The sequence below is a fragment of the Pelobates fuscus genome, chromosome 5 (genome assembly GCF_036172605.1).
Source record: "Pelobates fuscus isolate aPelFus1 chromosome 5, aPelFus1.pri, whole genome shotgun sequence".
NCBI classification, from domain to species: Eukaryota; Metazoa; Chordata; class Amphibia; order Anura; family Pelobatidae; genus Pelobates; species Pelobates fuscus.
In genome coordinates, this window is record NC_086321.1 from 329078117 (window position 1) to 329091918 (window position 13802).

The 13802-nt window shown below is 39.0% G+C and overlaps 1 long non-coding RNA gene across 1 annotated transcript in view; it reads right to left on the reverse strand.

Moving 5' to 3' along the window:
* LOC134611620 (uncharacterized) overlaps positions 1 to 13723 on the reverse strand; it is a 38307-nt gene extending 24584 nt beyond the window's left edge. Inside the window, exon 1 of the long non-coding RNA XR_010090905.1 lies at positions 13566 to 13723. This is a non-coding gene — a long non-coding RNA (uncharacterized LOC134611620). The remainder of the gene's footprint in view (positions 1 to 13565) is intronic.
* Between the last annotated feature and the right edge of the window lie 79 nt (positions 13724 to 13802).

A 13802-nucleotide genomic window follows, 5' to 3' on the forward strand; every position in this document is an offset into this window, starting at 1 on the left:
GATTCCGCTTGGACCACTGGAACTCCCATGTTGACCCTGTCCTTAGATGCTGAGAAAGCATTCGACAGGGTCAACTGGGAGTTCATGAGACAAACACTACAGCGATTTGGATTGGAGGGAAGACTTCTTGAGAACATTTTTGCCCTATACACTGGCCCAACAGCAAGAATAAAGGGGAATGGCTTTAGCTCAGAGTGGTTCCCATTATCTAATGGAACACGACAGGGGTGTCCGCTATCCCCCTTACTCTATATAATCTCATTAGAACCTTTGGCATCTGCCATTAGACAAGAAGAAAACATCTCGGGTTTTGACCATAAGAAAGAAAACATAAAAATAAACCTTTACGCAGATGATGTGATCATAACTTTAGAAAATCCGTTACAATCAATAACACAGCTCATGACAACTATAGAAAAGTTTTCACAGGTTTCTGGCTACAGATTAAATACAGACAAATCAACTATTTTGGCGAGTAATGTAAATATGGAAGAAAAAAAAGAGATAAAAAAGAGGTTTGACTTTACTTGGATTGAAAAATCATTTAATTATTTGGGAATTAACATCTGTACAGATCCAAGCAAAATTGTTGAGATTAATTTCCTCCCATTACTTCTAAAAATGAACAAGCTATTAAAAGATTGGAGAAATCTGGAATTCTCCTGGTGGGGCCGTATAAATATAGTTAAATCCTATGTTCTACCAAAGTGGTTATACCTATTCAGAATGCTTCCTTTGAAGGTACCCGACAGCTGGCTATTACTTATCCAACAATCCTTCTCTAAATTTATATGGCAATCAAAGAAACCTAGGCTGGCAAGAAAATTCTTGGCGATTAAACAAGCAAATGGAGGAGTAGGACTTGCGCTGATACAACAATACTATCAAGCGAGTACTCTCTCTCATTGCATTATCTCACAACATACAGAGTCTAAACATGAGAGATGGTATGCAATAGAAAAAAGAATGTCATATAATAAAGATCTGTCTACCCTTTTTTGGTTGACGCAAAAAAAGAAAGATAACTGCCAACCATGTTCTGAAAGTATAGTGTTACAAAATATTGGAGAAGCATGGAACAAAATAAGAAAAAATATGGGTCTTAACAATCGTATCATTAACACTTTACCAATTCTAATTTTGGAAAACAATATAGAAGATCTAAATTTAAAAAATTGGGCCAAAGCAGGTATTCAAAATATAGAAGACCTAATGATTGGATCAAATCTTAAATCATTTGAACAATTAAGTACAGAATTCGCTCTTCCAGAAAAAGAAAAATATAACTTCATAAGGATTAACAGTTACTTAAGCAAAGTACTAGATAAAGAACATTCAGAAGTTAAATGTAAGTTATGTCATCTGCTGAAAGCGAATGACACGAAAAATCTATTAAAAAAAATAAAAATAAGGCACCTGTGCCCATCGGTGCATTGCCGCACTGTTAAATGTGGCACTCTACAAAATCCTGTCTCAATTTTGCTTTGTGGGATATGACGCTCATTATACGAGGGTTTGAATGTTCCAGAGATTACAGGGATGAAGAAGGTAAGAATCAATCATGCAATCTTCACTTTAGAAATTCCCACAGATGTTCAGGACTGTTTTGATCCTGAGATTGAGCAAGCTATGGAAGGTATTTGACTTAAAGGACCACTCAAGTCACCCAAACCACTTCATCTCAGTGAAGTGGTCTGGGTCCAGTGGTCCTGTATGTTTAAGCTATCAAGAAAAAAAAATGTAGTTTTGCAGAAAGGGCAATGTTTACTTTTAAGGGTTAAACATGCCTCTAGTGGCTGTCATACTGACAGCCCCTCTAGGCACCTCTGCTGCACCGAGTCACGTAATGTTGCATTTCATTTGGATCCAACGCTTTCCTGTGAGAAATATTGGATGCACTCGCCACACATGCCCCTAATACTCCTTGATGAGGACCTCTGGAATGGACCATTGCCGGAAGAAGCTATGCCTCCATAATGATATCCTTTAACCCCTTAAGGACTGGACTTTTTTTGCGATGTTGTACATTTGCGACCAGGCATCTTTTTACACTTTTGTGGTGTTTGTGTTTAGCTGTAATTTTCCGCTCTCTCATTTACTGTTCATATACAAATTATATATTGTTTTTTTCAGGACAAAAGGGGCTTTCTTTACATACCATTATTTATATAATCTCATGTAATTTAATTTTAAAAAAATGAAAAAATATGATGAAAAATTGAAAAAAATACATGTTTTTTGACTTTTATGTGAAAAATCTTTTATTCATCTACAAAAGTGAATGAAAAAAACTGCTAAATAGATTCAAAATGTTGTCCTGAGTTTAAAAATACCCAGTGTTTACATGCTTTTTGCTATTTTTTTGCATGTTATAGGGCGATAAGTACAAGTAGGATATTGCGGTTTCAAAACATATATTTTTAAAATGTATCAATAGTGACATTGTAACACTATTATCTGTCATAAATCGCTGAATAACACCCCACATGTACATATATTTTTTAAAGTAGACAACCCAGGGTATTCAATATGGGGTATGTCCAGACTTTTTTAGTAGCCACTTAGTCGCAAACACTGGCCAAAGTTAGCGTTCATATTTGTTTGTGTGTGAAAAAAGTAAAAAACTGGTCATACCCCATTTGCAATACCTTGGGTTGTCTTCTTTCGCAAATGGTATGCCATCATGGGGGTAATTCTCATTCCTGGGCTACCATACGCTCTCAAAGGCAACGTAACCAACCTGGCCATTTTCAATGTAAAAATATTTGACCCATATATTTGACCCTGTAACTTTCAAAAACGCTATAAAACCTGTACATGGGGGGTACTGTTATACTCAGGAGACTTTGCTGAACACAAATATTAGTGTTTCAAAACTGGAAAATGTATCACAACAATTATATCATCAGTAAACGTGCTGTTTATGTGTGAAAAATGCAAAAATAGTCACTTTTACTGACAATATCATCGCTGTGATATGTTTTACTGTTTTGAATCACTAATATTTGTGTTCAGCAAAGTCTCCCGAGTAAAACAGTACCCCCCATGTACAGGTTTTAGGGTGTCGTAGAACGTTACAGGGTAAAATACAATGCTAGCAAATTAAATTCTCTAGACTTTTGGCCTGGGTTGGCAGGCAGGTCCCTTAAATTGCAATCAATAAAATAACTTAATTATGTAAAAATATTACATAAATACGCACGTAGAATTTAAATATATATGCATATTTATATATTTGAAGTCTACGTGTATATTTATATAATTATTTATGTCATTTTGTATATGGACATATGAATAGTTCGTATTCTTTTTATTTATTTATATATACATAGATATATATACAATTTCATTCTAAGTGTATTTTGATATAAATATATACATATTAATATCAAAATACAGTTAGAATAAAATTTTGTATAGATATATAATTTTTTTTTACATTTTTTATTATTGTTTTTAATTTTTTTTATTTAATTTAATTTACGTATTATTTGTATTTTATAATAATATATATATACAATATATATAGTTATTATATATATTATATATATACGTGTGTAATTTAATTATAAGTGTATTTTTATATTAATATATGTACATATTAATATAAAAATACACTTAGCATGACATTATATATATGATATATAGACATATATTATATAGGTATAATATATGTCTATATATCATATATATATACACATATATAATAATATTTTTTTTTTATTACCTTTCACTTTAATTTTTTTTATGATTTTACACTGGCAGGGAGACTGCCTGTCAGCACAGACAGTCCCCCTGCAGGCAGAGACTAGGACACCTATTGTGACCATGTGGTCGCCCTGATGGGCGATCACATGGCCCCAGGGGTCCTAATCCGCCATGGGGAGACTGTCTGGGCTGCAGGCAGTCTCCCCACAACGGGAGCAACGCCGATCGCCGCCGGGGGAACGACGGCGATCGGGTAAGTACATTTTAAATTTAGGACGGTTCAGGACCGTCGTCGGTCGGCAACGCAAAAATGCCGATGACGGTCCTGAACCGTCTTGCGTCCTTAAGGGGCTAAGTAATATATGGAACTGCACTCACTCCCATCAAGCAGAGCCAGGGTGCTTACTGTACCGGAACCAAACACCAGATTTCCATAATTGATTAAACAAAAATAAAGGTGGTCCAGGCACTCCTTGGTTCAATACAGGCACTTTTATTGGAACCACAGCAACGTTTCGACCGTGAGGTCTGGACCCCCATTATTTTTGTTTCATCCATAATGATGTCAGCGGAGATGGGGAGGCCAGCAGTGCTGAGGAAGCCTCGTTGCTGGAAAAGTAAAAATCTTTTATTTTAAAGGGCAAACACTATTTTTGCTCTTTTTAAAGGGACACTATAGTCACCAGAACACCTACAGCTTAATGTAGTTGTTCTGGTAAGTATAATCATTATATGCAGGCATTTTCATGCAAACACCGCCTTTTCAGAGAAAAGGCAGGGTTTACATTGCTCCCTAGGAAAACCTCCAAGTGGCCACTCCTCAGATGGCCACTGGAGGTGCTTCTTGGTTCAGTGCTGCACAGTAGACAGCACTGCCGTTCAGCATCCCCCACTCTGCATGGGGATGCTGAATTTTCCTCATAGAGATGCATTGATTCAATGCATCTCTATGAGGAGGTGCTGATTGGCCAAAATGGCATTTGGCCCCGCCCCTTGCCAATTTTAGCCAATCCATTGCTTTCCCCATGGGTAAGAATTGGATTGGCTAAAAAGTGGCAATTCTGATAATATCACCAAGGGGGCGGGGCCAATGCCGGCAGACCCGCACAGCGCTGGAATTAAGTTTTTTTTCATGCTTTTAAGGGGGGGATAAGGGGAGGCAAGCCACCATAATGGTTAGTTTTGCACTATAGGGTCAGGAATACATGTTTGTGTTCCTAACCCTATAGTGCTCCTTTAAAGCACATAATATTCCATCTATTCATTGTGCTACCAGTTTTGCTAGCAAATGTATAGATTGGGAGAAAAACCTGTCAATCAATTTTTCCAAAATTTATATAAATATAAATATATTTATTATTAAATGATAAATAAAAAGATAGCTGGATAGATCTATAGTTGATAAGATTAATATAATATATGATGTATGATATAATATAGCTATCTAGATAAGTAAAAAACACACAATGATATAAAAATGAAACAAAATATAAATGAGAAAACTCAATAAAAGTACCTTACCTCGGTGGGGGCCCCCACCGAGGTATAAACCAGAGGAATACTCGGGAGCAGGACGAAGTCCGACGTGTGAGGTGTGTAGTGCTGGACCGCGGTCGGTATCTTCTAAAAAGACCGCGGTAAGTAGAAAAGGCACTCCAACAGGGAACACGTTGCACCACGGTCGGTGCCTTCAAAAAAGACCGCGGTGTACGGAGACCGGCCGGCAGCAAAACACGCTTCAAGTAGACACTCACGGGGATTCCTGCACCCGACCTCTTCCTGCAACAGCTGATCAGGGTGTCGAGCTAACAGCTGTGGCTTATCGACGCGTTTCGTCCCGCCCACGGGACTTTCTCAAGATGCAGAAACAGCCACAGTTCGAACTTTAAATACACCCATCAATTAGCCATTAAGTATAGAATAAGTGAACAAATAGAATTGAATGAAGATGAATAAAGATAACCACGAAAATAATAAGTAAAGCTACCCATAAGGCACACAGAGGAAAAGGGGAAAACCCCTAAAACATCCATATATATACATGAATTTTTAAAAATAAAAGGCAAAAATGTACCAATAAACACCTATAGTACAGAACCCATGTAACTTAAAGGGACAGATACTGATCGTGTATATAAATGACAATAAGCTTCAAGAGCGATCTAGAATCACCAGTGCTTATAATATGTGCTTATATATCTCTCTATAATATATCTCTCATGATATTTACACAAAAATATCTATACCAAACCAAAGAACCGACATAGAAATATGCAAATATAAATAAACAAACGAACCGGATGGTAGAGACCTTAGAATAAATCTAACTCTTCGTAGAAGACACAGAAGAAAGGTATAAGCCCCTAGAAGTTATTTCTACCTTTTCAAAAAGGGGCCAAAAATTACAGCAATAAATGACTATAATACAGAACCCATATTAATTATATATAGGGGCAAACATTCGTTGTGTATAGGGGTTTAGAGCGCGATCCATAATCGCAAGTGCTTATGGTATATACCCCATAATATTTGCACAAAAACATCTGATCAGGACCCAAAACCACAGAACCAGCATAAGGGTATACAAATGTGAATGAACAGAGAAAAACTAATAATAAAGCCCTTAGAACAAATCTAACTCCTCATTCAGGCCGTTGGGTGTCATGGTATTCAACCTAAAAATCCACATGGATTCGCATTTGATAAGTTCCCTCTTCCTTTTAGCCATATCTTGGAATGGGGGAATATGCGTTAGGCCCAATAACCTAATGCCAGAAGGATTATTATCGTGAAAAGTAGAAAAGTGTCGAGCTACTGAAGATTTGCAGTTGTTACGAATTATAGCTGTTCTGTGTTCACGGAACCTGCATTTCAAGGGTCTTATTGTTTGGCCCACATACTGCCGATCACAGGGACAAATTAACAAGTATACCACAAAGGAGGTGTTACAGCTGATATCCGATTGAACAAAAAAGTATTCAGAGCTGTTAAAGGGGCTAAAACACGAGGTAGAATGCCAAATATAGCCACATGTCAAGCATTTAGTGTGACCACAACGTTTACTTGTGAAGCCCTTTTTTGTCAGTGTCGTTTTCCTCTCTTTGTGGCATGGCAATTTGGAGGGTGCTAGAATGTTCTTCAAGCTAGGTGCCTTCCTGAATGTGACTCTTGGTAAATCCGAAATGCAAAAAGATAGCCAAGGATCTTTCCTCAAAATGGGCCAATACTTATGAAAAATCTCGATTATGTCATCATATGCTTTACTAAAAGAAGTTGTAAAGATAGGTGTTGTACCCTTACCCACTTCCTTGGTGCTGATGTTAAACTTAGCTGTCTTACATTTCGGGACTTGAACATTGTCCAAAAGTTGGAGAATCATATAGTGCTCATCTGTAAGTGGTTTCTGCTCGTGATATGCACTTACGAGGGATTGCCTAGGGCTGTGAAGATCCATAACATGATTCCCAAGGGTGGAAGTATCACCATAATTATGCCCTTTCAGATAAGCGTTCAGTATCTTGTGCGATGGATAGGACTTCTCAACGAAACGTTGACATAAAACAAAGGATTCTCTTTCATAATCAGACAGGAACGAACAGTTCCGTCTGATTCTGATGAATTGTCCCAGGGGGATGTTGTGTATCCATGTGGGATGATGACAGCTATTGGCGTGTAAATAACCGTTCACATCCACACTCTTTTGGAAAGTTTTGGTAATGATTCTGTTCCCAAGACCTGTAAGAGTTAGGTCTAGAAAATCAATTGTGGACCTGTGTTTCTTATGCGTGAAAGAAAGACCCCATCTGTTGTTGTTAATATAGGTCATAAAATTGTCTATATCTTTCCAATCACCCCTCCAGACAATTAGAATGTCATCGATAAATCTTCGATACAGGGCGAGTCGCTCCATCCAGTGTGGTTCCGCAAAGATCATTTCTTGTTCCCAATGGCCCATAAACAAATTTGCGTAGGAAATCGCCGTTCCCTTTTTCTGTATAAAGAATTTTCCATTAAATTCAAAATAGTTGTGTTTCAACATAAATTCAGTGAAACTAATAATGAATTGTGATTGTTTCTCAGGAAGGAGTGGGTCTGCTCCTAGATAAAGGGAAAGGGCTTTTAGGCCCAAAGTGTGGTCAATGTTTGAATAGAGGGCTGCTACGTCTATAGTTAGCCAACAATATTGTTCGGACCATTCAATCTCCTTAACTAGGGACAACACATGTCCTGTGTCTTTCACAAAGGATGGCAAATGGGGAACATATCTTTGTAGATGGAAATCAACCCACTTGGAGATAGGTGAAATCAATGAATTTATACCCGATATTATAGGGCGGCCAGGGGGGTTGGTAAGGGACTTATGCACCTTAGGCAGGTAGTAAAAAATGGGAATCTCTCCTTGTGCTGAAAGAAAAAAGCTCCTTTCTTTTTTGTCAATAGCACCACACAGTGAGGCTGCTTCTATGAGGTCTCTCAGTTCACCCCTAAAGCGCAAAGTGGGATCACTTCCCAAGACCTCAAAATAATCTCTATTTTCGAGTATTCGCTCTGATTCCTTCAGATAAGCAGCTCTATCCAACAAAACAATCCCCCCTCCCTTGTCCGCCCCTTTAATGATGAGGTTGTTATTAGTTTCCAAACTAGTAATAGCTGCTAATTCAGCTTTATCCAGATTACTGCAAACTCGATCTTTTCTCTTTTTAAGATTATTACAGAGAATTCTCAGGTCGTTCAAGACCAAATCATAAAACATTTGGATATACGGACCTTTATCTATCTGGGGATAATACATAGAAGGGGGTTTCAGGCCAGATGGAATAATGGCCTCTATGATGTTTGATGTATCCTCAAACTGACTTGATGGCCCTTCCTGTTCATCCAGAAGAGAAATTAAATTATAAAAGACAATTTTATCCTGTGGAGTATTAAAGGTTTTAGGGCAAACCTCCACGCCTTTAGAATCTCTGATGTTGAAGGATCTAACTACAGTCAGTTTCCTGACAAAGTAGTTAAGGTCCTTAAACAGATCGATGATATTGGGTAATCTGTCTGGGGCATATTTCAATCCTTTGTTAAGCAAGGAGATTTCTCCTATGTTGAGAGTATGGGAGGATAGATTGAACAGACCTCTCAAAGACATCTCATTTTGGCTGGACTGTTCCTTCCTTCCTCTTGTTCCCCTATGGGAAGTGATCCCACTTTGCGCTTTAGGGGTGAACTGAGAGACCTCATAGAAGCAGCCTCACTGTGTGGTGCTATTGACAAAAAAGAAAGGAGCTTTTTTCTTTCAGCACAAGGAGAGATTCCCATTTTTTACTACCTGCCTAAGGTGCATAAGTCCCTTACCAACCCCCCTGGCCGCCCTATAATATCGGGTATAAATTCATTGATTTCACCTATCTCCAAGTGGGTTGATTTCCATCTACAAAGATATGTTCCCCATTTGCCATCCTTTGTGAAAGACACAGGACATGTGTTGTCCCTAGTTAAGGAGATTGAATGGTCCGAACAATATTGTTGGCTAACTATAGACGTTGCAGCCCTCTATTCAAACATTGACCACACTTTGGGCCTAAAAGCCCTTTCCCTTTATCTAGGAGCAGACCCACTCCTTCCTGAGAAACAATCACAATTCATTATTAGTTTCACTGAATTTATGTTGAAACACAACTATTTTGAATTTAATGGAAAATTCTTTATACAGAAAAAGGGAACGGCGATGGGGGCGAGTTTCGCTCCTTCCTACGCAAATTTGTTTATGGGCCATTGGGAACAAGAAATGATCTTTGCGGAACCACACTGGATGGAGCGACTCGCCCTGTATCGAAGATTTATCGATGACATTCTAATTGTCTGGAGGGGTGATTGGAAAGATATAGACAATTTTATGACCTATATTAACAACAACAGATGGGGTCTTTCTTTCACGCATAAGAAACACAGGTCCACAATTGATTTTCTAGACCTAACTCTTACAGGTCTTGGGAACAGAATCATTACCAAAACTTTCCAAAAGAGTGTGGATGTGAACGGTTATTTACACGCCAATAGCTGTCATCATCCCACATGGATACACAACATCCCCCTGGGACAATTCATCAGAATCAGACGGAACTGTGCGTTCCTGTCTGATTATGAAAGAGAATCCTTTGTTTTATGTCAACGTTTCGTTGAGAAGTCCTATCCATCGCACAAGATACTGAAGGCTTATCTGAAAGGGCATAATTATGGTGATACTTCCACCCTTGGGAATCATGATATGGATCTTCACAGCCCTAGGCAATCCCTCGTAAGTGCATATCACGAGCAGAAACCACATACAGATGAGCACTATATGATTCTCCAACTTTTGGACAATGTTCAAGTCCCGAAATGTAAGACAGCTAAGTTTAACATCAGCACCAAGGAAGTGGGTAAGGGTACAACACCTATCTTTACAACTTCTTTTAGTAAAGCATATGATGACATCATCGAGATTTTTCATAAGTATTGGCCCATTTTGAGGAAAGATCCTTGGCTATCTTTTTGCATTTCGGATTTACCAAGAGTCACATTCAGGAAGGCACCTAGCTTGAAGAACATTCTAGCACCCTCCAAATTGCCATGCCACAAAGAGAGGAAAACGACACTGACAAAAAAGGGCTTCACAAGTAAACGTTGTGGTCACACTAAATGCTTGACATGTGGCTATATTTGGCATTCTACCTCGAGTTTTAGCCCCTTTAACAGCTCTGAATACTTTTTTGTTCAATCGGATATCAGCTGTAACACCTCCTTTGTGGTATACTTGTTAATTTGTCCCTGTGATCGGCAGTATGTGGGCCAAACAATAAGACCCTTGAAATGCAGGTTCCGTGAACACAGAACAGCTATAATTCGTAACAACTGCAAATCTTCAGTAGCTCGACACTTTTCTACTTTTCACGATAATAATCCTTCTGGCATTAGGTTATTGGGCCTAACGCATATTCCCCCATTCCAAGATATGGCTAAAAGGAAGAGGGAACTTATCAAATGCGAATCCATGTGGATTTTTAGGTTGAATACCATGACACCCAACGGCCTGAATGAGGAGTTAGATTTGTTCTAAGGGCTTTATTATTAGTTTTTCTCTGTTCATTCACATTTGTATACCCTTATGCTGGTTCTGTGGTTTTGGGTCCTGATCAGATGTTTTTGTGCAAATATTATGGGGTATATACCATAAGCACTTGCGATTATGGATCGCTCTCTAAACCCCTATACACAACGAATGTTTGCCCCTATATATAATTAATATGGGTTCTGTATTATAGTCATTTATTGCTGTAATTTTTGGCCCCTTTTTGAAAAGGTAGAAATAACTTCTAGGGGCTTATACCTTTCTTCTGTGTCTTCTACGAAGAGTTAGATTTATTCTAAGGTCTCTACCATCCGGTTCGTTTGTTTATTTATATTTGCATATTTCTATGTCGGTTCTTTGGTTTGGTATAGATATTTTTGTGTAAATATCATGAGAGATATATTATAGAGAGATATATAAGCACATATTATAAGCACTGGTGATTCTAGATCGCTCTTGAAGCTTATTGTCATTTATATACACGATCAGTATCTGTCCCTTTAAGTTACATGGGTTCTGTACTATAGGTGTTTATTGGTACATTTTTGCCTTTTATTTTTAAAAATTCATGTATATATATGGATGTTTTAGGGGTTTTCCCCTTTTCCTCTGTGTGCCTTATGGGTAGCTTTACTTATTATTTTCGTGGTTATCTTTATTCATCTTCATTCAATTCTATTTGTTCACTTATTCTATACTTAATGGCTAATTGATGGGTGTATTTAAAGTTCGAACTGTGGCTGTTTCTGCATCTTGAGAAAGTCCCGTGGGCGGGACGAAACGCGTCGATAAGCCACAGCTGTTAGCTCGACACCCTGATCAGCTGTTGCAGGAAGAGGTCGGGTGCAGGAATCCCCGTGAGTGTCTACTTGAAGCGTGTTTTGCTGCCGGCCGGTCTCCGTACACCGCGGTCTTTTTTGAAGGCACCGACCGTGGTGCAACGTGTTCCCTGTTGGAGTGCCTTTTCTACTTACCGCGGTCTTTTTAGAAGATACCGACCGCGGTCCAGCACTACACACCTCACACGTCGGACTTCGTCCTGCTCCCGAGTATTCCTCTGGTTTATACCTCGGTGGGGGCCCCCACCGAGGTAAGGTACTTTTATTGAGTTTTCTCATTTATATTTTGTTTCATTTTTATATCATTGTGTGTTTTTTACTTATCTAGATAGCTATATTATATCATACATCATATATTATATTAATCTTATCAACTATAGATCTATCCAGCTATCTTTTTATTTATCATTTAATAATAAATATATTTATATTTATATAAATTTTGGTTATATTTATAGTTTATTTAGGAGCGCACATGCATTCTATATCGTGAGCTTACACTCAAATTTAGTCGCTTGTATATGTATGTTGCTGCCCATTTTATTGTTTTTTTGATATTAACTACACCGTGTTCTTTGATCTGTTACCAATCAATTTTTCCAGCAGTTCTTGTACTGCAGTTCTTGTACTCTCTAACCATAGCAACCACAGTGCATGCGTTGTGTTATGGTAACTAACAGCCGGTGTCATGGAGGAGGTTTGTCTTGCTTGGGAAATGCTGCTGCATAGTTATAAATTATGATGTTATATTGCTTATTTTGTGCTCTTCACTTTGGCAGAGATCAAACTTGATGATCTCAACCAATCCATTGCAAACCCAGCCATAGGAAAGCATCGGGAGGCTATTGCGCACACGTGAATCAATACATCTCTATGGGGAACATTCAGTACCTCCATGCAGAGTGTGGAGAAGCTCAACGTAAGTGCTGCACATTGTGCAACCAGTGAACTAGGAAACAAATCTAGTGGCCATCTGAGTGACTGCCACTAGAGGTGTTCCAAGGCAGCAATGTAAACACAACCCTTTCTCTGAAAAGGCAGCATTTACAGTGCTCAGCCTGCAGGGACAGGCAATAGATACCAGAACTACAACATTAAACTGTAGTGGTTCTGGTGATTATAGTGTCCCTTTAATAAGACATCTTTCTATCACCTGTCAATCAAATAATTGGCACATTCTCCTGTGCTGATGAACTGTCTCAATAACTGGTTCATTATATTGCTTGCTTCAGTGCACCTTATCTCCCATTTTTCCCCTTTTGATGTCTCTTACAATTCCCCTTTCTGTATCTTTTACTTCCTCCAAGCCCCTTTGTGTATCTCTTTTTCCCCTTTTCTAGCTCCTCTGTATGTCTCATTACCCCAAGTCCCTTTTGTGTGTCTTTCTTTGCCAAGCCCCTTTCGTGTGTGTCTTAGTCCCAGACCCTTTATCTCTTTCTTCCCTTCCCAGCCCTTTTGTGTGTCTCTTTCTTCCACTCCAACACCTCAGTGTGTCTCATTCTCCCTTTTCTCTTGTTCACTTTTTCCAGCACTTCTGTGTCTTGTCTCTCTCCTCCAGTCCCTTTGTGTTTCTTCTCTCACCCCGCTGTGTGTCTCTTTCTCCCCCTCAGCCCCTCCATGTGTCTCTATTCGCCTCCCTCCATGTGTCTCATTCCCCCAGTCCATCCATGTGTCTCCTCCCCCCTCGTATCTCTATTCCCCCCAAGCCCCTCCATGTGTCTCATCCCCCCCCCCCCCAGCCCCTCCATGTGTTTCTATGTCAATGTCACAAATTCCCTGTAATCAACATCTTGTCATTCAACTCCCCCATCTGGAATGACTGCCTGTAACGTTAAAGATGTATCAGTACATAATTACACTTCAATATATAAAGGGACAATCAAGGTAGCAGTGAAAAAAAATAAATCACCTAATACCTTTAGTGTAAATGTATTGTGGGAACAGGCGCCTATCGGTGGCAGTATACTCCATGGCACACTATAACAACCATTTGAATGGGAGGTATATGTGAGACTTCTTTAGGACCTTCTTATGCTGTACTGGCCTGCCTCTACCAAGATGGCGGACGCAGGCTGACGTTTTTGACCTCCTTACCCAAGAAGCCCCCCACCCTCCTCTGCAGAATCCGGAAATAAGAGGGGGCTTCAGAACAC